The sequence below is a fragment of the Moschus berezovskii genome, chromosome 18 (genome assembly GCF_049115385.1).
Source record: "Moschus berezovskii isolate FMDL1 chromosome 18, NW_MosBer_1.0, whole genome shotgun sequence".
NCBI classification, from domain to species: domain Eukaryota; kingdom Metazoa; phylum Chordata; class Mammalia; order Artiodactyla; family Moschidae; genus Moschus; species Moschus berezovskii.
The window spans coordinates 53,271,759-53,296,313 of NC_142477.1; the positions used below are offsets into that span (position 1 = coordinate 53,271,759).

A 24,555-nucleotide genomic window follows, 5' to 3' on the forward strand; every position below is an offset into this window, starting at 1 on the left:
ATGCCAAATTACATTAGTCAATGTTCAAGTGTCACCAATTGTCTAGTTTTTTAAGCAAGCAACTTAGTCAAGTTAATATCAAAATAGCGTTCATATATTGAAATTGATTAATATGCCTCTTTGGTCTCTTTGCTAAGGCGCTTCAAGTTGTGTCCAACTCTTTGTGACCCCATGGACTGTAGCCCCCCAGCTCCACCATCCATGGGATTCTCCAGGCAAGAATACTGGAGTGGGTTGCCATCTTCTCCTCCAGGGAATCTTTCCAACACAGGGATAGAACCAGTGTCTCTTACATCTCCTGCATTGGCAGCCAGGTTCTTTACCACTAGCGCCACCTGGTCTCTTTAAACATACAGTTTTCCTGCCATTATTTTTTCCCCTTGTAATTTAATTGTTGAAGAAACTGGTCCATTTTTCTCATACAGCTTACCAGAGTGTCTCTTGATTATTCCATCTCCACAGAAGATCCCCTGGAGGAGAAACTGGCAACCCACTCCAGTATTCCTGCCTGGAAAAACCCATGGACAGAGGAGCCTGGGGGACTATAGTGCATAGAGTCTCAAAGAGTAAAACACAACTGAAGCAACTCAGCACACACAGTGTCATTTAGCATGTTCCTCTCTCTCCATTCTATTTTCTGTGAACTGGTAATAAGATCCCGGAGAAGGCAATGGCAAGCCACTCCAGTACTCTTGCCTAGAAAATCCCATGGATGGAGGAGCCTGGTAGGCTGCAGTCCGTGGGGTCGCTAAGGGTCGGACACGACTGAGCGACTTTACTTTCACTTTTCACTTTCACACATTGGAGAAGGAAATGGCAACCCACTCCAGTGTTCTTGCCTGGAGAATCCCAGGGAAAGGGGAACCTGGTGGGCTTCCGTCTATGGGGTCACACAGAGTCGGACATGACTGAAGTGACTTAGCAGCAGCAGCAGCAGCAGGTAATAAGATCCAGAGGCTTGATCAGATTGAGGTTCAGTTTCTATTTCTGTTAGGAACAAAAAGTACCTGTCTTTCTTGTGGTGTTAGCAGTTATTAATCATTATCTAGATCCATTAATTCACTAGAGTGCTCCTGGCTAGTGGGTCAGTCATCATTTCTAGGCCTTTTCTATAGACAGATAAGGAAGGAATTTGTATGTTTGCTTTAAAACACATAACCAGTTAACACCAATACTTACTCTGTGAACTTAGGTACACAGGAGATGTACTTAAATTCTTGGATTCATAGCTCCTTTTTCTCATGCTGAAATCCCAATTCTCAACAATACAAGAGGACATTCACTGGCTCTTTCACAAAATATACACATAATCTGTATTTCACAAAATACACACATCATGACAATACACCAAAAACATCATTGCTAAAAACAGTTTAAGGGTTTTTTGGCTTTGTTCTGAAGTGGTTTGTTTATTTTGCAGGACTTTCTTTCCTAGGGTATATCTCACTAAGAATTCACTGACAAAATCCTGCATTATACAGACAGCTAAAAGAGTTTTTATTTGTGCAGTTATGCCACCAACTTGATACACAGGTATATTTGTTTTTTATTGCTTTCAGTTATTAGAAATTAGTTTTTTAATTGAATTTTGTTTTCAATTATTTTGAACATTTATATGGTTTCAAAGTCAAATCTGCAAAACAAATATTCAGAGAAATGTAGCTTTGATCACAGTCTTATTCTTTTCCTTTCTAATGGATAACTATATTCTTATGAAAACTTGTTTTATATTTATCCTCCTATTTTTATATGATAGCATACTTTGCACATTTTATCCCCCTTGCTTTTCTTGAAGTTAACATGGTATTCCAAAGGTTACATTCTAGCATTATGCAGAGATATCCCTCATTTCTTTTACAGCTACATGGTACACCACTGTATAGACATACCAGTATTTATTCAACCAGTCCTCTACTGATGGACACTTGGATTATTTCCAGTCTTTCCCAATTCCAAATAACGCCATAATAAGTAGGATGGCTCTTCTTTCTGGTTGTTTTTTTTTTTTTTTGCTTGTAAGATTCACACAGAGAGTTGAGGGAGAAATTCTCCCTGCCTCTATTCTCAACACTTTGTATCGTCTTCATCTTTGTGTCCCTAAAACCTGGTACAGAGTCTGACACATAGTAAATGCTCAATAAACTTCTGCTAAGCAAAAAGCACAATCATTCATGTGTGAAATCTATAAATACACCAGTTAAGTTCATGAATGAAAACTGGGAAATGTTGCTGAGGTAAGTGTCAATCCTATAGGTTAGTGAATATCTTATGTATTCAAAGACTTCTTATCTATTAATGAACTGTAAATTTAAAACCTCCTCCTAGCTAATTTATCATGAGGATACATTTTTAAAAAGATACTCTCAGTGAATCAGAGAATCTTGTGTTTGCTTTCTGGAATGGTTTTTGATCAAGAGGTTGGAAGTGTTGATAACCAGTGTGAAAGAGAAGAGTCTGGCTTCTGGGTGGTTGTACATGTATACAATAAGTATCACCAAAGGGTTAATGATGATATGGTTTTCTTATTATTAGTAGTACTTCTTAATTTTATTATGCTATAATATATTTGTTTCTGTGAAGTCTGTGTTCCCTACCAGAATGTAAGTTCTTTGTGGGCAGAGATCACATCTATGTCTGTCTTGTTCTGAGTTCTATCCTCAATGCCTTGCACTAACCCTAACACACGGTAGATATTCAATTAACATTTCATGAGTGAGTAAATGAACCCAAGGTTTTAACAGGAAATACCTCTCTTTGGTGCAAACCAAAAAGATCCTGGGTAAAAAATCTGACTTTAACCTTTAGTTTTAGCTGTCTTCCTCTGACACTGTTCCAATGAGAAAAGAAAGGCTGCCAGGTTTCCCGCTTAGGCTTCACTGATGCCTGAGCAAGGGACCCCTTCATTACTACTGAGCTGGGGAGCCAGTTCTGGCTTCCCACTCAATCCACACTGAAACGTGTTTGACTGAGAGGGTTAAGACTGCCTCATTATTGATCCCCACATGCCCTCTACTGACACCTCACGGGCACGGGCCACTCACTACCTCTCAGTGGGAATGAAGTCCCAGCTCCCTACTCAGTTTTCTCTGTCACCACTCCAGGTAGGAGGAACTTGAGAAAACTCATTATAGATGGTAGAAGTCTAAGATTCCCACCTGGTTTCTGCTGGCATGGCAAGGGACCCAGAGTTTTTGTGGAGGTTGACTTGAATAGTTTTATTTTCCCCCCAAGTTTTCTGTCTTTCTAGGCTGCTCTTTTCCTGGCCCTTTGACTAGAGTGAACAAGGTTTCATTAGGGCCTTTTTTTGTCTGCACACACTGGTGTTTCCAGGTTGCCAGCTCACTTAGCTACAAGTCTGGGATAATAAGGATAGAAAGAAAATCTGAAGAACTCACCACTGAGTTCTTTGGATCTCCAGGTCCTAAGCAGTCTATCTTCTTCTCTCCAACTTCCAGAGTCTCCTTATGCTTGTTTCTTATATACTATCCAAGAAGGAATAGGATAAAGTATGTTTACTATGTCTTCCCTGAAGTGGAATTCTGGCATTGCACCTTTTACTCCTTTTTTCTAACACCAACGTGTTAGGCAATGTTTTATCACTATGACATTGCACGTATCCTCATCTATTTATTTGCTAGATCGATGAGAATTTATTGAACTCTTACCACAGGTTCAACACTGAATCAGTCCCTGAAGTTAAAAGGAAGAACAAGATCACATTTTCTCAGTCCAGCAGAGGAGATAATATAAAATGAAGCAGACTATTTTCCAGTAGTCACGTGTGGATGTAAGAGTTGGACCAGAAAGAAGGTTGAGCACCGAAGAATTGATGCTTTTGAACTGTGGTGTTGGAGAAGAGTCTCTTGGACTGCAAGGAGATCAAACCAGTCAATCTTGAAGGAAATCAACCCTGAATATTCATTGGAAGGATTGATGCTGAAGCTGAAGCTCCAATACTTTGGCCACCTGATGCGAATAGCCAACTCATTAGAAAAGACCCTGATGCTGGGAAAGATTGAAGGCAGAAGGAGAAGGGGATGACAGAAGAGATGGTTGGATAGCATCACTGACTCAATAGATGTGAGTTTGAGCAAGCTCCAGGAGATGGTGAAGGATAGGGAAGCCTGGCTTGCCACAGTCCATGTGGGTCTCAAAGAGTCGGACAGGACTGAGTGACTGAACAACAAAAATAGTAATCTACCCCAGTCCAAGTTCAATGCATGAAACAGGGCACTCAAAGCAGGTGCACTGGAACAACCCTGAGGGATGGGATGGGGAGGGAGGTGAGAAGGGGGTTCAGGATGGGGGACACATGTAATACCCATGGCTGATTCATGTCAGTGTATGGCAAAAACCACTACAATATTATAAAGTAATTCAGTTCAGTTCAGTCGCTCAGTCATTTCCAACTCTTTGCAACCCCATGAATCACAGCACGCCAGGCCTCCCTGTCCATCACCAACTCCCGGAGTTCACCCAAACTCATGTCCATCGAATCGGTGATGCCATCCAGCCATCTCATCCTGTCTTCCCCTTCTCCTCCTGCCTCCAATCCCTCCCAGCATCAGAGTCTTTTCCAATGAGTCAACTCTTCACATGAGGTGGCCGAAGTATTGGAGTTTCAGCTTCAACATCAGTCCTTCCAATGAACACTCAGGACTGATCTCCTTTAGGATGGACTGGTTGGATCTCCTGGCAGTCCAAGGGACTCTCAAGAGTCTTCTCCAACACCACAGTTCAAAAGCATCAATTCTTCGGCACTCAGCTTTCTTCACAGTCCAACTCTCACATCTATACATGACCACTGGAAAAACCATAGCCTTGACTAGACGGACTTTGGTTGGCAAAGTAATGTCTCTGCTTTTTAATATGTTGTCTAGATTGGTCATAACTTTCCTTCCAAGGAGTAAGAGTCTTTTAATCTCATGGATGCAATCACCATCTGCAGTGATTTTGGAGCCCCCAAAATATGCTACTTGGAGGCAAACCATTCAATAAAGTAATTAGCCTCCAATTAAAATAAATAAATAATAATAATAGTGCTATACAAAGTGCTACAGGAGACCCAGGAGAAATCAATTCATTGGAATGGGGTAGAGATGAAGGTGGAGTATATCCAGGGAAGGCTCCATAGAGGAAGAAGCTATTGAATTAAAGAATGAGTAGGAGCTTTCCAGGGAAATAAGATGAAAAAGTCATTACAGGCAAAATTAACAGCATGAACAAAGGCACAGAGGCAGAAAGTGGGGAACAACAAGTAGCTCCTTGAAGGAAGAGCATGGGATAGAAGAAAAAAAAATGATGAGTGGAAAATAGATGGGAGAAATATCACAGATCATGTTACAAAAGGCCAGAGCCACAGTTTTTCTCAAGCAAAACTCATGCAGGCTGCACTACATGGATGGTAAAATACACTTCCTGTTCAGATGTGGCAGAACTGAGTCTCCTTCCATACTTGGTTGTTATGAATTACCCTCTTTATCCAGCCAAAGCACATTTCTGTCAACAGTTTGTCAGTTCCAGGTTCCCCAGGCATTGCCACAATCATATCCCCAAAAGAGAGGACTGCTGTGTGTCTCTCAGCCAATTAGTGGTCCACTTGTGCCTGCCAGCAATCTGAAGCCTCAGAAACAGTTTCCCATGAAGTTTATTTATGTCGCTGCTGCCCTAAAAACTAAAATGATAGAACAAAAGATCAAGAAAGAAAATAGCAATATTAAGTGGAAGGAAGACCTTAGACAAAGTCTCCAGACTTAATCTTATTCCTAATGGGAGGCCTGCATATAAAGGAAGTGGGCCTGAAATTGACGGGCTTTGGCTGAAACAGCATGTTCGTCTGACAGGCTACAGGAGCGGCAGCTGTAATGGATGGGAGGATTTGGCTCAATTCTGTTGGGGACTCTCATGGATAGGCTGTCCCTTATTGTGGTGTGTTTCATGATCCTTTGACCTTAAGCATTAGTCGCTCAGTTGTGTCCAACTCTGTGACCCCATGTGCTGTATCCCACTAGGCTTCTCTGTCCCTGGGATTCTCCAGACAAGAATACTGGAGTGGGTTGCCATTTCCTTCTCCAGGGGATCTTCCTCAACCCAGGAACTGAACCCAGGTCTCCTGCATTGCTAACAGATTCTTTACCGTCTGAGCCACCAGGGAAGCCCAGAGCGAAAATATAAGTTAAGGCTTATGGTGACCTTAAGGCAGGACCACAAACGTCACTCCTATTAGATTAAGTTTACTACCCATGCTATGAGTGGGGGGAAAACAGAACTTACAGAATGTTTTCCCAGCGCTTTTAGCTAAACTTCTAACTTATGACAATAGATATATATGTAGTTGAGTGTCCAAGTTCATAATTTAGAAGATGCAAGATAAGGAAAGTATTTATCCCTATTTTTGTATTTATCCTTATTTTTGCTTGAGCTGTCTTTCTTCCATCTTGGTGTTTCAGGATTCCTTCTTTTTATCATTTCCTTTCTGTTGAGACAACTTCCTCTAAGAACAAAATGTCTTAGTTTTCCTTCATCTGAAAATGTCTCGATTTCTTCTTTATTCATGAAATATATTTTCACTGGATATAAGGTTCTGGGTTGACAATTTTTCTTTTTTTTTCAGAATTTGAAACATGTTGTGCTGCCTCCTTCTAGCCTTCATGTTTTCTGATGAGAAATCTTGAGTCATTTGAATTGTTTTTTCCCCTAAAGGTAAGATGTCATTTCTCTTACACTATTTTCAAGACTTTTGCTTTGTCTGTAGTTATAGAAGTCTGGCTATGATATGTCTTGATGTAGATTTATTTGGATTTACCATGTTTAAGATTGACTCAAATTTAGATTTATGTCTTTCAGCAGATTTGAGAAGTATTCAGTCATTTTTTCTTTGAAGATTTTTTTCAGACGCACTTTCTTTCTCCTTTTTCCAGAACTCCTATGACATGAATGCTAGATCTTTTACTATGGTTCCACAGGTTCCTCAAGTTCTGTTCCTTTTCTTTTTGTCCCAGTCTATTTTCTCTCTACTGTTCATATTAGGAAATTTCTATTGTTCTATACTTCAGCTGACTAGTTCTTCCTTTGTCCCAGGTGTGGGGAGGGAAACACTGCCCCTTCTCAAGGGCACCAGCCTGGGCTCTAGGTGGAAACCAAGGCAGAAGATCCTGGGCCTGTGAGTCCCAAGGGCAGCCACACTCAGTAGCCAGTTGACAATCACTCTTCTACCTTTGAATCATCAATTATATCTTTTTAAAGGATACAGCCTGGCTCAGCAGTTCTATGAAAAATTAAGTGAAAGGATATGTCCACATGTGGCCCAGTGAAATAAAAGAGCAGCAATATGAGGATTTGGGGAAGGGGCATCCAGAACTACATGCACAGTAGCCAGAGGCTAAGCAAAGAGGCACCCAAGCGACTGCAAAGACACAGATGCGGCAGGATGGGGCCTGATGAAGTCACAGCCACCAGCCAATCCCCCAGAATCCTGAAAAGAGCAAGTGGAAGTCCTGCTCTCACCAAGTGGGGATATTCACATTCACATAGTAGCAGGCTGCCTGAAATGCATGAGACCTGGGTTCAATCCCTGGGTCGGGAAGATCCCCTGGAGAAGAGAATGGCAACCCACTCCAGTATTCTTGCCTGGAGAATTCCATGACAGAGGAGTCTGGCGGGCTACAGGGTTGCAAAGAGTCAAACATGACTGAGCAACTGAGCACATATACTCCAATGAGTGAGACAAAAGAATTATTCAGTCCAAAGAATTATTCAGTCCACACCATTATATAGAAAAGTAAACTCAGACTTAAGTGTGACAACAGCAGTAACAGCCATTAGTAATAACAGAGCTGGCATTTGAACCATGTTGGACTGACCTCAAAATTTATATTATGTTTACTAAAGGAGAAGGGGTGAGTTCTGGGGAAATGTGTGGCAAACTTGGCAGATTAAGTTAGACTCCAAGAATAGTATGAGAGGAAATTTTATGAAGTGGACGCTCCAATGGTGCTATCTGTGAAGAAGATGCTAGGAGCCTGCAAGTGGAGACCCAAGGGTTGGAAAGAAGCAGAAATACCTTTGGCCAGAGAGAGCTAAGTCATGTGGTCACTGAATGTCGGCAGTCAAATGTGTCACTTCAAAAATGATTGTAGTACATTAGGCAGCATCCACTGAATGTACTCAAAGTTCACAACTCTATAGCAAAACTGAGAAAGTAAAAAAGCACACTGTTCAGCAAGATTGCTGCTTGGCAAGTGTACCCACAAGAGTTTTTATGGCCATGTCTCTGCCTAACCTAAAACTGGCCATGAACCATAGCTTCAATGTAGACAGAAAATTTCTTTGAGCCACTTAGTGCCCATTAGACTGTGCCAGCGCCCAGATATACCACTTCCTCTGTGCCTCAGTGTACTGGCCTGCCCGCAGGAGAGGAAAGCAACCCCACCAAATGCTGGGGTGATGCCTCAGTCTTTGAGATTATCCCAGATCTCACAAGTATGGCGTAAGTGCTGCTGCTGCTGCTAAGTCACTTTGTCGTGTCCAACTCTGTGCGACCCCATAGACCGCAGCCAACCAGGCTTCCCCATCCCTGGGATTCTTCAGGCAAGAACACTGGAGTGGGTTGCCATTTCCTTCTCCAGTGCAGGAAAGTGAAAAGTGAAAGTGAAGTCGCTCAGTCGTGTCTGACTCTTTGCGACCTCATGTACTGCAGCCTTACAGGCTCCTCTGTCCATGGGATTTTCCAGGCAAGAGTACTGGAGTGGGTTGCCATTGCCTTCTCTGATGGCGTCAGTGCAATGCCCCTAACAGCAGAGTCAGTGGTGTATTTGTAAATGGTTAGCAACAGGCTGGTCCTTGGGGGAGGAGCCCTAATTTATAGTGTTTGCCAATTTCAGCTGCTTTCAACCAACCAATATGATATCAGCAAACATGAAGTTGGGAAGAGATGCAGAGTAGCCTATCATTATACAGCACAGATATGATTGAAATAAAACACCTCAAAAGTACAAATATTAATATTAATGATTAAGATGTGATAGATTTAGAGTATTGATTATCCTTATTTTATATAATTTGTTTAATTGCAAGTTCATCTAATTTAATTTTTAATATTGACTGTGTTTAACAACTGGCTTACAAATTTCCTGAAAATTTAACAGCTGACTTTTGTGAGTTGGTATAAGCCAGAACCAGTATCGTACTGAGCCAATGTTTCCTTTTATGGATAAGTATTGAGTGAAAGGTGAACTTGTAAACGGATGGGCTTTTACATAGGGATAAATTATCCAAGGAAGTAACACACACAAAAAAAGAAGCTGTGAAGCAGTCTTAGGGTTTTTTGGGTTTTTTTTTGCTTTTTACTTATTCTATGTCAGAATAGGTTTGCTCTATCATTTTACTTAATGATTTGTCAAACTGTGACTTCTCTATTGAGCCCTCTGTGGAATATATCAAAGGCCTTCCACATTTCCATCATAATTAAATATAATGGGTACCATCTTTATAGTTTTATCTGTCTCACAGACAACATGAATGGGGGACAAAGGATGGATGGGGGAAGATTGTAGTTGAATAAGATGAACTGGTGGTTTAGCACCACTTCACTGCCAACAAACCCTATATTAAATTTAATGTGGCTCTCAAAGATCAAAGAGGCGGACGGACACATGTAGAAATCAGCAGGATGTGTTAGAGCAATTAAAGATCAAAGATATGGATAATCCCTGCCCCTGAGGATTTTTGTTCATGGATGTGTCTCCGGTGCCCAACACACTACCAAGTTGATGCACAGTGGTACCTAATGCTCTCTCACTGGCTGTCAGGTCTCCATCCTTCAGGAGCAAGCTCAGTGCCCCCGATGCAAAGAGATCTGTCTAAAGAAGAAATTGCCAGGCAAAATGAACTTACCCTCTGGAAATTCAGCACCCTGTTGCATTATTCTGAGTTCTAAGGGTGACCTTCTTAGGAATATATATAGTGTTGGAAGAGTTACAGAGTTTATAAATTGTAGACCTCAAAACCTCCATGAGTTATTAAAGAAAAGCAACTCACTACCACTTATTTTGCAACAACCAAATATCAAACTCAGGTCAGTTTCTTCTTAACTTGATAATGGCCTCATCCATGATGGATTAAGTTTCTCTGAGAAAATCTTCACCTAGGTATACAGGATTGAGTATATTCAAAGTGAAAGTGTTAGTTGCTCAGTTATGTCCAACTCTCTGCAATCCCATGGACAGTAGCCCACCAGGCTCCTCTGTCCACGGAATTCTCCAGACAAGAATACTGGAGTGGGTAGCTATTCCCTTCTCCAAGAGATCTTCCTGAGCCAGGGATCGAACTCAGTTCTGCTTTACTCTGCAGATTCTTTACTGTCTGAGCCACAAGGGAAGCCCTTACAGGATTGCTGGCCAACAACTAAATCTAACCATCATCAGGCCCCAAAGCTTCAGAGGAAATAGTATTTCTTATCAGAAGTTACCTCCTCATAGTCTGCCTTTTCCCTCTGGACAACATCCCCTTCCTTGAGCTCCTGCCTATAAATTTCATCTGATTTTCAAAATTTTAGTGAGTTTGCTGTGAAACATTTAGACTTCCAATAACACTCAAAAAATTAAAAATAACTCCTTGACCACATACTTTTCATGTTCCACAATAAATCCTCACTTAAGACATACAGAATGTGCAATTTATGGCAAATCACATTGTCACATAACTAAACCTAATTTGCCCAGGAATCCTTAAATTATCTTCCTTCTAGACACTCATGAAACTAACATTTGGAAATAAGAAAGTCAAAGAATGGTTTATCAAACAAAAGTTAAAATATTTCCCATTAGAAACGTATACGACTCAACAGGGTGAAATTTCACAAATGAGACTCTCAGCACAAAAAGAAAAGGCAATAAATATTTTTCTACATATGTAAAGCAAGGAGAATAGAATTTCAAGTCTCACTTAGCTTTTAAGCTGATGCATAGCTGAAGACAATAACATACCCAGGAGCCAGCATGAAGTCAACTTTCCAAGGTGGGACGTTGTAGGAATCTGAAACATTAAGTGTAATCTAAAGATCCAACCAGTCCATTCTAAAGGAGATCAATCCTGGGTGTTCACTGGAAGGACTGATGCTAAAGCTGAAACTCCAATACTTTGGCCACCTCATGCAACGAGTTGACTCACTTGAAAAGACTCTGATGCTGGGAGGGATTGGGGGCGGGAGGAGACAGGGACGACAGAGAATGAGATGGCTGGATGGCATCACCATCTCGATGGACATGAGTTTGAGTGAACTCTGGGAGCTGGTGATGGACAGGGAGGCCTGGCGTGCTATGATTCATGGGGTCGCAAAGAGTCGGACACGACTGAGCGACTGAACTGAACTGAAGGCATCGGTGAACTGGAGAAGGAAATGGCAACCCTCTCCAGTGTTCTTGCCTGGAGAATCCCAGGGACAGGGGAGCCTGGTGGGCTGCCGTCTATGGGGTCGCAGAGTCAGACACAACTGAAGTGACTTAGCAGCAGCAGCAGCAGCAAGGCATATGTGAAAGACAAAGCTGTTCTTGGGATAATAGAGACCATACATTTTCAAATATTTAATATAGCAAGATGACCAAAACCTTGAAATGTTCAAGGAAATTCATTTTTATTACATAATGTAAATAGCTTCACAAGGGAAATACACATAGAATACTTTCAGCAGGAAAAAAATGTTTTTATATAAATTATAAGCAGTTATGAAGCTTATTTTCACAGAAGCACAATTTTAATCTAGTTACAGTCTTCTCAAGTGTCATTATTTTATAAACTTTTCAGCATGCAACAACAAAGTCCACCTAGTCATCATTGCAATGACTGTCATAGGTTGGGTTCCTCCAGAACAGATGCTGAGACAGACGTGAATGCAAAGAGCTTCTTTAGGAGGTGATTCCAAGAAGCAGTCAGAAAACTGAGGAAGTGAGACAAGGAAAGATGCCAACGAGCAGGCTATCACCCTGGGCAACCAGGGCTCAGTCATTGGTTCGAGGGCTGTTCCCAGTGGGTGTTAATGCCCCAACATTTTGAGTTTGCCCCGTTCAAGGCTAAGAAGACCCCAACAGCTGGAGGAAGCTCACAAGTAAAGATCTGTAGATCTTTCTGCAGCTGAAAGTTTTGGGGTAGAGTATATGAGCTGGAAGTCTTGAAGGTGTGTGCCCAGGACCCAAGAGCATCAGGCACAAAAATTATGTGATAGCTCATCACGTTGCTGTGTCATTGTTTTTCTATTTGCTTCAAGAAACACAGATTTAATTGTCCAAGTTTCAGAAGGAAATCAGTCAGTGTAACATCCATGTGAAACTGAGAATAGGTACCTGGGGAAACAGATACATTAAACTGCTTTGTAATCAATGCTCTGGAAAGCTAAGTACATTATTACCATTCAAAAAGTGTTCAATCACTTCACCCTCATTATGACAATTGTTATTTTTAAAAAACCAGAATACAGTAAGCATTGGCAAGGATATGGAGAAATTGGAACCCTTGGGCTTTACTGGTGGGAATGTAAAATGCAGTTACTATGGAAAACAGTATAAAAAATTTTAAAATAGAATTATCCATATAATACAACAATTCCACTTCTGGGTATCTACCCAAAAGAATTGAAATCAAGGACTGAAACAGATATTTATACACCCATGTTCACATTAGCTAAAGGAAACAACCCAAGTGCCCATCAGTACATGATTACGGAAGTAAAATGTGGTATGCACATATAAAGGAATATTATCCAGCCTTGTAAAGGAAGGAAATTCTGACACAAGCTATAACATGGATAAACCTTGAAAATAGTATGCAAAGTTAAATAAGCCAGTTACCAAAAAACAAATGTTGTACAGTTCTGCTTATATGAGGTACCTGGAGTGCAGGGCTTCCCTGGTGGCTCAGATGGTAAAGATTCTGCCCACAATGCGGGAGACCTGGATTCAGTCCCTGGGTTGGGAAGATCGTCGGGAGAAGGGAATGGAAACCCACTTCAGTATTCTCATCTGGAAAATTCCATGGACAGAGGAGACTGACAGGCTACAGTCCATGGAGTCACAGTATATGAAATACCTAGAGTAGTCAAATTCAAAAAGACAGAAAGCAAACCAGTAGTTTCCAGAGGTTGGGGGAAGGAGGAATGGGGAATGACTGTTTAATGGATACAGTGTTTCAATCTAGGAAGATGGAAAAAGTCATGAAGGTGGATGATACTGGAGGTTGCACAACAATGTGAACATGTTTAATACCATTGAACTGTACACTTAAAATGGTTATAATGGTAAATGTTATTTTATTTATATTTTACTGCAATTTTTTAAAGTCTTGCAAATTTTTAAGTTTTTCTAAATAAAAGAATTAACTACTATTCTTTGCAGCACTATTGGTAAATTTTTCCAAGACGTTCATCAGTTTTCTCAACATCTTCTAAGCTGTATATACTTAGTTTCTGGAAATCAACGTCTAGAGCCCGTGAAAATATTTTAGCAGAAGCCACTTCAGGACCCTCTCGTGTTCTTCCCATCCTCACTCTGTGTGCACACCCAGGGTCTTCCTTGCGCCAGAACAACGGCAGTGTTATGTCCATACACTGGAATGGTTTCGCTTCAGCTCTTTCTCCAAGATACAGTTTATTTACAGTTGTGGGTTTCTAGGGTTTGTGCAAAGGAGCCAACTCACCAAACCAGGAAGATCTGGCAGCAGGGATCCACCAGCGGTGTTTGTGTGGACAGTTGATTTGCCTGCCCCCTCCCCGCTGCTTGAAACGGGTGTCAGGATCTGCTGAGGAAGCCAGCAAGGAAGGAGGTTTCCAAGATGATTTTTGGCAGATTTCTCTCCTCAGCAGAATCCTAAAGGCTCCAAGACTGGAGGTAGCTTTTGTCCCTAACTCCTTTCTCATTCACACTAATGGAGGCAAGAATTGGGCCTGATACTTTCTTCCACATGATAGCTTGTTCTTGAAGGTGCAGGCACAGGGTAAGACAAAAACCATCGAACTGCTTTTAATAACCTCCTGGTCCCACCAAACTGAACTGCTTGCTGTGTCCCACTTTCCCATCTCCAGGCGTGAGGAGAGACACACTTCCGCCCTCTCTCCCCAGTCTAAATCCACTCCTCTCCTCCATGATCCCTTGCTCAGTCACAAGTTAGAAGTAATTTATTCCTCTTCCACAATCCCATAATACTTTGGAAATACTCAGATTTTTGCATTTGGTATTTTCTATCTTGTATTTTTCTTTGCAACCCCACAGACTGTAGCCCATCAGGCTCCTCTGCTCATGCAATTTTCCAGGCAAGAATACTGGAGTGGGTTGCCAGTTCCTTCTCCAGGGGATCTTCCCGACCCAGGGATGGAATCCCATCTCCTGGGTATCCTGCATTGATAGGCAGATTCTTTACCTCTATGCCACCTGGGAAGCCCCATCTTGCATTTTAGGTATTGATATTTCTATCTTTTCTCCCTTACTGGCTTCTAACTTCCTTTAAGACAAGGTCCCTATCTGATTTACCTTAGCATCCACTCCACTCAGAATGTTAGTTCAGCCTCTTCCCATAATAGGAAGTCAGTAAATATCTCACAAATAAATGAATAAACCAGTGAATGAATGAATGCATGAAATCCTATAAGAAAAGCCCACCAAGTCTGGGAAAAGCTCTGCCACCAACCATTTAGTTTTCAAATGTCTGTGTGTCTGCCCTGCCCTGCCCCTTTCTACCCCTGAAGAAAATAGAGGCTATAATGAGAGGACATGTCATCATCTTCAAACCTCTATCTATACCTCTTGAGCCTCTGAAACACTAGACAAGCAATAACCCCCATCACCCCTCTCTGCACAGCTCCATCCCTATGCCTTACAGTCACTTCAAACCTGAGAGCCGAGATTCCTCCAGTTAGGGAGCCTGAGTATAGACCACAATTTTCCAGTTGTTTCCAGGAGCTCTATCATCCCAAGAGGGTGAAGGGGCCATGAGGAGGAGACTGGGACAGCAAGGCCTTGGGACCCACCCCACCGCCCCATCCCCGCCCCCCTTCCCCCGCGTGCATGTGTGCACGCGCACGCACACACACACACATACTCACATTGTGCTTCAGTAAAATCAGCTCTGGTTTTTGTCTACTTTATATTCTAGTTTTCCACAGATTTCATGGGGAAGAGAAGCTTCCCTGCTCTAAAATATCTGAAAAACATTGGTATAGCCCATGTGATTGGACTATGATTTGCAGAAGGGCAAGAGGTCAGAACGGTACCATTCATTAACCCCTCGTACCTGGCACAGTGCCATAAACTTAATTAGGAAGCGCCTCAAGGGCACCAGGCAAGAACTGCCAATAACCTGGGCCCTGGGCCCAGCTTCAGTACAAACCAGTTAGGCAAGTCCCTTCTCTGAGCTTCAGTTTCCTCATTTTCAAAAAAGGAAATCGGCAGAGATGACACTCTGACTCACAGGGATGACAAGGACATGCGGGGCACTAACAGACTGCAGGATCCCCAACATTTTCTGAAGAAATTTCCACCTTAGCTTTCAGGGCTGAAGCCTGAGTGGCCTCAGCCCCTCACCCACTGGCAGCCCAGGCACTGCCCCCAGCGCTCCTGGTTAAAAGGGCGATGCTGCAGGCCCAGATGACCCTGGTTATGCCCAAGCACTTGATCTGGCACTGCAGCCTGACTCCCAGTGCCGATGCTGTGCACAGGGACAAGGGCTCAACAACAGCTTGTTAGAAAACATTTTTGTATATTTATTAAGACATTGAGTTGTGCTTTGAAGTGTTTGATAAAAGAATTTGCATGTACTTTTATATACATCTATTTTTATTTCATTATTAAAGTTTTCAACTGTTTTAGCCAGCTTAGGTTGGCTGCAATAACAAATGATCTCAAGACTTGTGGATGAAACAATAAAAGTTAATGTCTTGCTCAAAAAAAAAAAATTAAAACAAAAACAAGGGGATTGGTCCCAAAGACTCTAGAACAGCACTGTCCAATAGAATTTTCTAAGAGGATGGAAATGTTCTGCATCCATGATGTCCAATATTGCAACCACCAACAGTATGTGAATAGTGAGTAGTTAAATTTTGGCTACTGAAACAAAGAAATTGGATTTTAAATTTTAGTCCACTTAATTTACACAGTTGTATGTGGTTACTGGCTACCACATTGGACAACCCAGCTCTATAACATGGTCTCTAAGAACTCTTGCAGCTTTGGCATCCTAGAACTCTCTGAATAACCCTGCATTCACCTCACTACTCCCACCACCAAGCATTGTGATTACAAATCCCTCCCATTAACACACACATAGATGCTGAAACTAAAACTCCTATACTTTGGCCACCTGATGTGAAGAGCCATCTCACTGGAAAAAAAAACCCTGATGCTGGGAGAGATTGCAGGCAGGAGGAGAAGGAACTGCAGAAGATGAGATGGTTGGATGGCATCACCAACTCAATGAACATGAGTTTGAGAAAAATCTGGGAGATAGTGAAGGACAGAAGAGCCTGGCATGCTGCCATCCATGGGGTTGCAAAGAGTCAGACACAATTAGCAACTCAACAACAACCACAACAACACACACATACAAGTACACACACAGGCCTGAATTCAAAGGACTAAAGTTAGCTGTCTTCCTCAAAATGAACAGTAGGTGTCTCCCTTACCCTGAAACACCAACTGCTGCAATTACGTTGGAAGCTTCGGTGATTAAAGCAGCTGTGGTCTTTGCCAGCGTGCTGTCAGTCAGTTGTAACTAGGCCCAGGAATCAAGTCACTCTATGGAAACTCCCGTATATGCCAGACTACTGGGCAGTCACCCCAAGAAGCAGAAAGTCAGGCTTCTTACAGGCCCCCAGGCAGCTGCCCAGCCAGTCACCACCAGAGGTTTTCCCCTATCCCCTGAGCCCCAGGGTCCTCTCCACACTTCCTCGTAGATTTCCACACTTCATGGAAAAGCAGTCACAAGGAAATTGTAAATTGGTACGTATTTGTCCAAGATGACATTCTGAAAATTAATTTTGCAAATTCTCCTCTAGTCTCTGAGTCATTGCCAGGACTTCATGTCTAACTGTCCTCCCACTAAAGAGACAGAAAATGTAGCCGCGAAGTAAATAAATGGATTAGAGTGGGGACAATCCATAGAGAGGGCTTCCTGGTGACTCAGTGGTAAAGAATCTGCCTGCCGACACAGGAGACTCAGGTTCAATCCCTGGGTCAGGAAGATCCCCTGGAAAAGGAAATGGCAACCCATTCTAGTATTCTTGCCTGGGAAATTCCACAGACAGAGGAGCCTGGCAGGCTACAGTCCATGGGGGTTACAAAAGAGTCAGACACAACTTAGCGACTGAATAAAAACAGCAATATCCACAGGGCACTGAGAAACAAACACCAGATCCAGATTTTCTGCAGGTCTCCAGCCTTTGTACACGCGGACTGATTAGGGTTGACCAGCTCCCTCATTTTAGGGAGCTAGTTCTAGACATCACTGTTGTTTAGACGTTGGGCAAACATCACCATTGCTCAGGTATCACTGTTGTATATACAGAACTACTGCACAGTGATTAAGAGAATGGGCCCTGGTGTCGGCCTAGATCTGCATTCCAAGTGCGCAGTCAATGAGCTGCCATTTAACCTCCCTAAGCACCAGTGTATAAAGAGGGTAGTTGGGAAAACTGCAGGAAATAATCACAGTGGCAGACTTCTGCTTATATATTAGTTAAGGAAAATTAGTTATTTCTTGTAATTCAGCTATATGATAACTGCTGTTCCATCTTACTCTTTAAAAATGGTGTCAGCAACTTAGAGATGAAGCTGGCTCTCCTTGGAAAGGCATCTGGCCTGGAGAGAGTCTGTAACTAAACCCTTTAGGAGTCAGAGCCAAGCCTGGGGTGGATCAGCAGAGCCTGGAGCCTCTCTTAACCCATGTTTGTCAGACAAAGACTTAGGGGAGTCACCTTGCTCCAGGTCAGCTGGACAAGTCCTACACATACATGGGCAGAAATTTAGCTCATACCTGAGTGGTCTCCAGGAGGACACAGGTTGGCACAGGGGCCAAAAGCCCCTTTCATTTAGAGGTTTCAAAAACAGTAAGATCCTTTACAAAGGGGATCATAGATGGACAAAAGGCACAGTATAGGAACAGAGCCTTAGATGGTGACATGCTCTATCAAGTCTCTGATCCAGTGACTCACCAAATTTAAGGGCAATGGTCAGTTCTGGGGTCAGGCAGTCTTGGGCTCAAATTCTGGCTTTTCAACTATTAGTGATATAACTTTGGGCAAGTTATTTACTCAGCCAAGTTTCAATTTCCTCATCCATAAACTGAGAATAAACAATTCCTCTTTCACAACAATAACAGCGAATGGTGCCACTCTGGAGATGTTCCTGTTTAAAATCTTGGTAGAATTACCTCATTCACTCTTTCCTCAGCTTAGCTGAAATTTTTCATTTTAACAAAAAACATCCTAATGAAGCCCTTCATCTTCATAATTAGTCAACTTACAGCCACACATATAACTTCCACTCCATACCACCATCCCCATGCACCTCACCCCCATCCCACTGCCTAGGGCACCGAGTGGCCCTTCCCCATCACTTTCCAAAAGTCAATTAAGAAGATAAAGAGGTCTCAGTCTCCATTTACCCTCAAACACCTTCTTCAGAGGTAACTGAATCTGATCTAATACAGTAACCTGGTGGCCAAAGCAAAAACAATAACCCAAATTATTGGGAGCCCCCCAGTAATTTGTTCTCTTCTTCCAAGCATCAGTGTGGCTTTCATTCTTCAAACATTACTTTAGTAAGATGGGATATGTCTAACTCAAACATGGAGCTACCACTCCCTGCCCAACACCTGTGCTTTCAAGTGATTCAATTCATGGCCACAAAAATTATGTCTGTATTGCTTTCAATGAAGCTATAAAAAGCGAATATACTATACATCTCTTCAAATTCACCCAGACCAAAAATAAAAAATCAGCCATCTCACAGACTATCAATTAAAAAAAATCTAAGTCCAAATAAAAACAGGATAAGCATTTGCTCCCCAGTGGTAAAGAACCCACCTGCCATTGTGGGGGATGCAAGAGACACAGGGTTCGATCCCTGAGTTGGGAAGATCCCCTGAAGAAGGGAATGGCTATGCACTCCTGTATTCTTCCCTGGAGAATTCTATGTACAGAGGAGTCTGGCAGGCTGCAGTCTATAGGGTTGCAAAGAGTCCGACACGACTGAAGGGACTTAGCATGCCAAATGGAGTTTAAAATTTTTTTTACTTTATAATTCATTGTAATTAGCCAAATTTTTCTGCTTGGTGATACAGGCTATTTAGTAAACAGGCCAAGTTCAACAATACATCTCCCTATGAATGGCAAGAATATACTAAAAGGTCACTCTTCTATCAAAGGTTCAAATAATACAGAAAGCAGAGGAAAACCATCGAAGTCTCTATTTTTTAATGTCCAAAAGTATAAAGAATAATATATGAATCCCTATATATCTATCACCCAGTCCCCGTTACCAGTTAATTATCAAATGTTGCCAATTCAAAAACCTGTGAAAGGTAAGTCTATATCATCTTATATGTCATCTAAAGTATGTGTTTTCACAAGAAATAAAATAGGCACCTTGTTGTTTTAGGGCAGCTGAAAGACTGAATTAAATCTCAAAGGAGAGAAAGGCACTACACGTGCTCTGGTGAAAAGTAGACCTCGGAAGTGTGTTGCCTTGAGCTAAATCCCTGGTCTCCAAGTGCTTAGAGAGGCCAGGGAGGAGGGTTATAAAGTCCTAACCTGCTTTGTTTCTGGGAAACAGGTCTCAGGCAGCTTCAGCCCAGCCAATCTCCGACTCTGGCAGCAGATCCTCCTCCTTCTGACTCCATCCATTCCCCACCCCAGTCACAACAAAGAAGAAACCAGCCTCCGGTCGGCATCTGGCCAGGAGTATGATCTGGAGGTGATTCCAGGTTAGCCCAGGAGGCGCAGCAACATTGCTGAATGCCCTCTATGTGCCAGGTAACACTTCACCACAGCACTTGTCTGTCCGGACTGCCGCTTTATAATCACCTGAGAGACTTTGGGGGAAATACCTGGGATCACCCCAGACTAAGTATCTCAGCCAAAACCATTACTTTACAGCAGTCCTTCCAACAGTCCAATAAGCTAGGGACCTCTGAGCTCAGAAAGGATGTGGATGTTAAATGGCAGGGCCAGGATTTAAAGGCAGGGCTCTCTTGTTTCCAAACCCTGCTGTCCTCACTGACCACAGCACTGAACATAAGTGTTTCTAAGTCTCTATTTAGGCCATAAGATCCATTCAGGCAGTAATTCCCAGATCTAGCTCATGGCAGGTACTTTATACATAACTTAAATTGAATGAATAACTAAATGGATATTTCATGTTCTAGAAATTGAATAACAGTTGTATGTCCACATAGTCCAGATCAGTGAAGGAGGGAGAGATAAATTGGGAATTTATCTATACACATTACTATATATATACAATGGATAACTAATAAGGACCTACTGTATAGCACAGGGAGCCCTACTCAATACTCTGTAATGGCCTATATGGGAAAAGAATCAAAAAAAGTGGGCGTGTAACAGATTCACTTTGCTGTACCCCTGAAACTAACAGCACTGTAAATCAACTACACTCCAATAAAGAATTTTTAATCAACTATACTTCAGTTTAACAAATGTAAAAAAATGAACTTCTTTTTTTTAACAAATGTAAAAAATGAACAAGTAAATAAATAAATTAAAAAGGAAAAAGGAAGGAAAGAAAACTGCGAAATGAGGGACTTCCTCAAAAAGCTAAATACAAGTTACCATACAACTACACAATTCCACTCCTAGGTATATACCCAAACGCAAGGATTCAAACAGATACTTGTACATCCGTGTTCATTGTAGCAGTATTCACAACAGCCAAAAGATGGAGACACCCCAAATATTTATCAGCAGCGAGTGTGTGTGTGCTCACTCTCTCAGCTGTGTCTGACTCTTTGCCACCCAGTGGACTGTGGTCCACTAGGGTTCTCTATCCATGGAATTTTCCAAGAAAGAATACTGGAGCGGGTTGAAATTTCCTACTCCAGGGGATTGTCCCGACCCAGGGATTGAACCTGCATATCCTGCATTGGCAGCAGATGCTTTTCCACTGTGCCACCCAGGAAGCCTGTCCATCAACAGATGAATGGATAAACAGTGTGTAGCATAGACATATTCAGCCACAACAAAGAATGAAACTCTGATATTTACTACAACTGAGCTAAGCTTGAAGACATTGTGCTAAGTGAAATAAGCCAAATAAAAGGACAAATACTGTCTGATTCCCCTTACATGAAATATCTAGAATAGGCAATTTAATAGAGACAGAAAGTAGATTAGTTTCTGGAGGCTGAAGGAGAAGGAAATAGGGAGTTAGTACTTAATGATTACAGTTTCTATTAAAGGTGACTAAAAAGTTTTGGAAATAGATACTGGTAATAGGTTCACAACATTGTGAATATAACTAATGCCACTGAATTGTCATTTCAGATGGTTAAAATGGCAAATTCTATGGCATATATATATATAAAACCACAACTTTAAAAATTAATAGCTATATATCAAAAACCATTGAATCATAATATTTTAAGTGGGTGAATTGCATGATATGTAAATTGTACCTAAATAAAGTGACTTTAAAAAAGAAATGACGTGAAGGGGACTTGTTCTAGTGGTCACAGTAGACACAGCAACAGTGTTAGGGGGTGACATGATAGGCAAAGCTGACGGCTGGGGAGCAGGGGGAGGAAAATGATCTGTAGCTCGATTACCTAGAAAACCTACCACACAGAAACCTCTGACCCTAGACCACATCTAAATGACCGAATTACAACTAGAAAGATTTGGTGGGAACCTCATAAAAGTCTCTTCTCACTTTAAGAGTTCCCTCAAGTTTCACTCTAAGTCCAAAGTTCAGATAATCAAATAAGTTACAATTACCCCTCTTGCACCTGCCCCACTTCAGGGCAATCCCACTCCCACACGTGTCCCTTACGGGGAGGCAGAGGACAGGTTGCCCAGACCCCACACCATAGGGTAGTAAAAGCAAAGGCACCCACTTACCCCCACCAGTGGGGTCCCCAGTGTTTCAGATCAGTGAGTCTCACTCAACTACAAATCCTACTTTGTGGATCTAATTTGTAAGGTCACTCCCAACTCCTAGCACCGCTCCCAGCTGTCAGCTTGAGTTTCCAGAGGTGGAAGTTACGTGCTACCACTTTCTTAGAGATGAGAATACTTGAGAAGGGGGTAGCAGGTGGTGTGGAAAAAGAGGAAAGGAATGTTGAGGAGAAGCACCAATACAAGGGTGAATGACTGAACTGGAAACTTGGCATCAAGCACAACTGATTGCTCAGACTCTCTTCCAAGAGCCATGAGAATGAGTGCTTCAAAGAATATTTATCCATTAGATTCCATCTCCTACTAGTAAATCCATTCCGTTCCGTTCAGTCGCTCAGTCATGTCCGACTCTTTGAGACCCCGTGGACCGTAGCGTACCAGGCTTCTCAGTACATGGGATTCTCCAGGCAAGAATACTGGAGTGGGTTACCATTTCCTTCTCCAGGGGATCTTCCCGACCCAGGGATCGAACTCGGGTCTCCCGCATTGGAGGCAGACGCTTTAACCTCTGAGCCACCAGGGAAGCCCCTAGATATCCTTAAAAGACTTGACATCTCCTGCACTTCTGCATCGTGCCCTAGATCTCAGCAGCAGCAGTGGATTCCAGTAGTAGGAGGCAAAAGCTCTGTCATGCAGGCATGAAGCAAGGTGTTTTCAGGTGGTGCCTGATATGGCACAAGGCCATGCAGAATTGGTCTACACAGAGTAAGCTGAGAAGAACAAGTGGCCAAGGTTCATGGATTACATGAGGTCAAGGGGATCTGTGGTGACACACAAGAATTCTCTGATATGGCAATATTTTTGTGATCTCTTTCCATGTTATTAATATTTAATTTTTGCACAGAATGGTTGTACAGATTAAATTAGAGCCTACATACTGAACTGAACTGAACATACTCTAATTAGAGCCGACATACAATATATGTCAAATAATGCTCCCCACCTACTCAAGGATGCTCACATCCTAATCCCTAGAGCCTGGGAATGTGAGTTTACAAAGCAAAGGGGAATTGAGGTTTTAGATAAAATTAACGTTGCTAATCAATCCACCTTAAAATAGGAAGATTATCTGAGTGGGCCCAATGTAATCACGTGCTTGCTGGCTCAGTCGCTAAACTGTGTCTGATCTTTTGTGACCCCATGGACTGTAGCCCACCAGGCTCCTCTGTCCATGGATTTCCCAGGCAAGAATACTGGAACAGGTTGCCATTTCCTTCTCCAGGGGATCTTCCTTACCCAGGAAATCAAACCCACGTCTCCTGCATTGCAGGCAGATTCTTTACCACTAAGCCACTTGGGAAGCCAAGGGTAATCACAGGGGTCCTTAAAAGTGCAAGCAGAGGCAGAAGAAGACTCAGTGTCAGAGTGATGCAATGTGAGAAAGATTCCACTGACCACTGATGGCTTTGAAGCTGGAAGCGGGCCACAAGCCAAGGAATGCAAGCAACTTCTTGAAACTGAAAAAGTCAGAGAAATGGATTTTCTTAGACCATCCAAAAAGAACGCAGCCCTATTGACACCTTAGCCCAGGGAGAGCCACATCACACTTATGACCTACAGAACTATAAAATAATTATTGTTTTAAGTCACTAAGTTTGTGGTAATTTATTAGAGCTACAATGGCAGAAAGTGAAGAGGAACTCAAAAGCCTCTTGATGAAAGTGAAAGAGGAGAGTGAAAAGGCTGGCTTGAAGCTCAACATTCAGAAAACAAAGATCATGGCATCTGGTCCCATCACTTCATGGGAAATAGATGGAAAAACAGTGGAAACAGTGTCAGACTTTGTTTTTTTGGGCTCCAAAATCACTGCAGATGCTGATTGCAGCCATGAAATTAAAAGACGCTTGCTCCTTGGAAGGAAAGTTATAACCAACCTTGATAGTATATTAAAAAGCAGAGACATTACTTTGCCGACCAAGGTCCGTCTAGTCAAGGCAATGGTTTTTCCCGTGGTCATGTATGGATGTGAGAGTTGGACTGTGAAGAAAGCTGATCGCCGAAGAATTGATGCTTTTGAACTGTGGTGTTGGAGAAGACTCTTGAGAATCCCTTATACTGCAAGGAGATCCAACCAGTCCATTCTAAAGGAGATCAATCCTGGATGTTCATTGGAGGGACTGATGCTAAAGCTGAAACTCCAATACTTTGGCCACCTCATGAGACGAGTTGACTCACTGGAAAAGACTCTGATGCTGGGAAAGGTTGGGGGCGGGAGGAGAAGGGGACGACGGAGAATGAGATGGCTGGATGGCATCACCGACTCTGTGGACATGAGTTTGAGTGTACTCCGGGAGTTGGTGATGGACAGGGAGGCCTGGCGTGCTGTGATTCATGGGGTCGCGGAGAGTCGGACACGACTGAGCGACTGAACTGAACTGAACTGAACT

General features: G+C 42.4%; 1 non-coding gene across 1 annotated transcript; it reads right to left on the reverse strand.

Annotated features, from left to right (window-relative positions):
• Positions 1-15,588: 15,588 nt before the first annotated feature.
• Positions 15,589-15,721, reverse strand: LOC129553427 (small nucleolar RNA SNORA76). The gene has a single exon (XR_008685457.2). It is a non-coding gene; the product is annotated as a small nucleolar RNA SNORA76 (small nucleolar RNA).
• Positions 15,722-24,555: the final 8,834 nt, after the last annotated feature.